Source organism: Gossypium arboreum, chromosome 1, assembly GCF_025698485.1.
Source record: "Gossypium arboreum isolate Shixiya-1 chromosome 1, ASM2569848v2, whole genome shotgun sequence".
Lineage (NCBI taxonomy): Eukaryota > Viridiplantae > Streptophyta > Magnoliopsida > Malvales > Malvaceae > Gossypium > Gossypium arboreum.
Window position 1 is genome coordinate 26299117 of NC_069070.1, and position 3971 is coordinate 26303087.

The following is a 3971-nucleotide window of genomic DNA, read 5'->3' on the forward strand; positions in this document are numbered from 1 at the left end:
GCCATCATACAGCGCTGAAAAGTGGCAGAAGCATTACATAATCCAAAAGGCATTTTACGATAAGTGAACGTACCATATAGGCATGTGAATGTCGTCTTTTCTTGATCTTCAGGAGCTATTGGGATTTGGAAGTAACCAGAGAGTCCATCTAGAAAGCAGTAATACATGTGTCCGGATAATCTTTCCAACATTTGGTCAACGAATGGAAAAGGGAAGTGATCTTTTCTTGTGGCATCATTCAGTTTCTTGTAGTCTATGCAAACTCTCCACCCTGTGACTATTCTTGTTGGGATTAATTCATTCTTCTCGTTGGTCACAACCGTCATGCCTCCTTTCTTGGGGACAACTTGCACTGGACTTACCCAAGAACTGTCAAAAATAGGATAAATAATTCTAGCATCTAGAAGTTTAATTACCTCAGTTTTTACAACTTCCTTCATGTTGGGGTTCAGACGTCTTTGAGCTTGCACACACGGTTTGTATTCATCTTCCATCAAAATTTTGTGGGTGTAAAAAGAAGGGCTGATTCCTTTAATGTCAGAAATTTTCCAAGCTATGGCCTTTTTATGTTCTTTTAATACTTGGATTAATTCCTCTTTCTCCTTGGGTTGCAAGTTAGAAGCAATAATAACTGGTAATGTAGAATTATTTCCAAGGAATGCGTATTCTAAGTAGTTTGGTAACTGTTTAAGTTCCAGTTTGGAAGGCTCCTCAATAGAGGGTTTTTGCTTAAGTTCATCGTTTATCTTAATGCCCTCATATTCTACTTGTCTTGACGAATGGTCATTAGGTTCCTCACTTGTCTCCTCGCCTTGAGCTGGATACGGTTTCATCGTCTCCTTCTGTACAATTTCCTAAAAGGAATCTTGAGTAATATGATCAATAGAGTCAATAAAATAACATGAATCATCCTGTTCCCTAGAGAATTTCATAGCATCGTAAATTTTAAATATAATCTCCTCGTTACCTATTCTAAGTACCAATTTACCATCACCCACATCGATTACAGCTCTAGCAGTGGCTAGAAATGGGCACCCTAAAATTAAGGGTACTTCCACATCTTCATCCATGTCAAGCACAACAAAATCAACAAGGAATATGAATTTATCTAATTTTACGAGTACATCTTCTATAATACCCCTAGGATATTTAACAAATCTATCGGCTAATTGAATACTCATCCTAGTAGGTTTAGGTTCCCCAAGACCAAGTTGTTTGAACATTTTATATGGCATCAAATTAATGCTAGGGCCTAAATCAGCTAGTGCTTTTTCAAAATTTAGACTACCAATTAAGCAAGGGATAGTAAAACTTCCTAGATCTTTCAGTTTGGTTGGCAGCTTGTTTTGGAGTATGGCTGAGCACTCCTCGTTGAGTTCTACTGTAGATAAGTCCTCGAACTTCCTTTTATTTGTTAGAAGCTCCTTCATAAATTTTGCGTATATAGGCATCTGCGAAATGGCTTCAACAAATGGTAAGTTGATATGTAATTGCTTAAAAAGTTCAAGGAACTTACCGAATTGTGCATCAATGCGATCTTTTTTCAATTTAGCTAGATATGGAACTGGTGGTTTATATTCCTTTGGTACTAGTTTGTCACTATTTTCAAGTTTTGCTTCCCTACTTTCGTTTTCCACGGCTTCTTGTGCTAACTTCTTTTCAGATTCCGCTAACACTTTCACACTCCTTAGTGTAACTGCTTTGACATTCTCTTTTGATTTGGTGTAACTAAGTAAACTTCCTAGTGGTCTTTTCGAGATCAGTTTGGGCAGGTGGCCAATCTGAGTTTCGAGCCCTTGAATCGATGCTTGTTGATTTTTAAGTGCTGTCTCAGTGTTCTGAAAATGGGTTTCTGACATCGATATAAACTTTGAGAGCATCTCTTCTAGGTTCGACTTCTTCTCCTGTTGGTAGGGTGGTTGTTGAAAACCCGGAGGATGTTGTGGTCTTTGATTTCCTTGGCCTCCCCACGAGAAATTGGAATGGTTCCTCCAACCTGCATTGTAAGTGTTACTAAATGGATTGTTTTGAGGCCGAGGATTATTACCCATGTAGTTTAGTTGCTCGTTATCCATGTTATGGGCATAAGGTTGATATTCCGGATGGCTTGTTCCACCGCTACTTGCTTCGCACTACATTACTAGGTGAACCTGTGAAGAACTAAGAAAACCATTAATCTTTTTATTTAAGAGTTCTACCTGATTAGAGGGAATGGTGACCGAATCGACTTTATAAACACCGACTATTTTTGTTGGCTTTGTCCTCATGACTTGCCACTGATAGTTATTCAGTGACATCTCCTTAATAAACTCATAGCATCTTCAGGTGTTTTATTATTGATGGTTCCGCTAGCAGCTGCATCAACCATTTGCCGAGTCAAAGGATTCAAACCATTGTGGAATGTTTGAACTTGGAGCCAAAGTGGTAAACCATAGTGGGGGCACCTTCTCAGTAAGTCCTTGTATCTCTCCCATGCATCGTAGAGGGTTTCTAAATCCATCTGCACAAAAGAAGAGATATCATTACGTAATTTAGCTATTTTATCCAGCGGAAAATATTTTAGTAAGAATTGTTTGGTCATTTGTTCCCAAGTAGTAATTGACCCCCGTGGTAACGAGTTTAAACACTGTTTAGCTTTGTTCCTCAATGAAAAGGGAAACAACCGAAGACGTATGGCATCATCAGAAACGCCATTAATTTTAAATGTATCGCATAGTTCTAAGAAGTTGGCTAAAAGAGCATTGGGATCCTTATCCTGCAAACCATCAAACAGAACAAATTGTTGTATCATTTGAATAGTGTTAGGTTTTAATTCGAAAGTATTTGAAGCTACAACAGGTCTAACTATGCTTGATTCAGTTCCGATTAAAGACGGTTTAGCATAATCATACGTAGTGCATGGAGCAGGATTTTGATTAACCGGAATTGCAGGAGGTAACTGATTGCCTTGGTTTTCAGCCATCTCTTCGGTTGGGGATTGAGTATCGTTTTCTTGCTCGTTCTCCGTGTATCTTAAGCTTCGCCTTATTTCTCTTTGGTTTCTACGAACTGTAGATCGATTTCTTCGTCAAAAAGTAATGGTCCTGACGGGTTTATTCTAGTCATAAACTATAAAAACCTGCCAAGAAAAAGAAAAAAATAAGTCAATAAATAATAATAATAAAATTAATTTAAATTGCAAGAAAAATAAATTGCTAAAGTAATAAAAATTGAGCGTTCCTAATATTTCAGTTCCCCGGCAGCGGCGCCAAAAACTTGATCGCGTTATTTCGTGATAGATTTTAAATATTTATAATTACTCGTTCTTAAACTAACTATTATTGTGATGTAGGCAAGTGTACCTATCGAACAGTAGTATAGTTTTAGCAAGACCGGATTGTCGAACCCAAAGGAACTAAAAGTACTAGTAATGACTGTCTTTATATTATCTAGCCTAAGAATAAAGAGGTTTTGTTTTAATTAACTAATTATCTAAACTAAGAACTCACAGAGAAAAGAATTGGGGAATTTCTTTTGGGAAAAATCGATTGACTTAAGACAATACCTAAGGAAAAATCCACCTAGACTTTACTTGTTATTCTGGCTCTGAATCAGACAATTTATTCATTCAACTTGTTTCGTAGAGATCCCTAAGTTATGTTATTATCCCTATTCAAGACTAATAACATCTAATCCCTAGATTGAATAACCGAGTCTTTTCTCTAATTAACACTCTAGGGTTGCATTAACTCGATCTATGAATCCCTTTATTAGGTTTCACCCTGATCCGACAGAATCTTGTCACCCTATGTCTAGGTGCGCAAACAACTCCGCTTAATTATGACAAATGTACTCTTAGACAGGGTCTATTCCTCCTCTGAATAAGAGCATGTCTTGAATCAGTATCCTGGGATATCAAAACAAGAATTAAGAACACATAATTAAGAACAAGTTAAATATTTATCATACGATTCAGAAAATAATAACAAGAT

The 3971-nt window shown here is 37.1% G+C and overlaps 1 non-coding gene across 1 annotated transcript; it reads left to right on the plus strand.

Annotated features, from left to right (window-relative positions):
* Positions 1-2426: 2426 nt before the first annotated feature.
* Positions 2427-2533, plus strand: LOC128281872 (small nucleolar RNA R71). The gene has a single exon (XR_008272154.1). It is a non-coding gene; the product is annotated as a small nucleolar RNA R71 (small nucleolar RNA).
* The last annotated feature ends 1438 nt before the right edge of the window (positions 2534-3971 follow it).